This window comes from Lontra canadensis, unplaced genomic scaffold, assembly GCF_010015895.1.
Source record: "Lontra canadensis isolate GAN:19392208 unplaced genomic scaffold, GSC_riverotter_1.0 scaffold224, whole genome shotgun sequence".
Classification (NCBI taxonomy): Eukaryota; Metazoa; Chordata; class Mammalia; order Carnivora; family Mustelidae; genus Lontra; species Lontra canadensis.
The window spans coordinates 291,763-291,981 of record NW_022631218.1 but is presented as its reverse complement, the minus strand read 5'-3'; positions in this window follow the sequence as shown (position 1 = coordinate 291,981).

Genomic DNA, 219 nt, shown 5'->3' with positions numbered 1-219 from the left:
CCGCCGCCGCCGCCGCCGCCGCTGCCGCCGCCGCCGCCGCCGCCGCCGCGGCTCCGGGAGGCCGAGCCGAGAGGCGAGCGGGGCCGCCGGAGCGGGCGCCGAGGGCCGGGCGGAGCGGGCCGGCCGGGCGGAGCGGGGTGCGCGGGCGGTTGTGGGGCCCGGGACCGGCGGGGCCGAGTAGATCGCGCTCGAAGCCCCGGTCGGGTCCGCGACAAGATG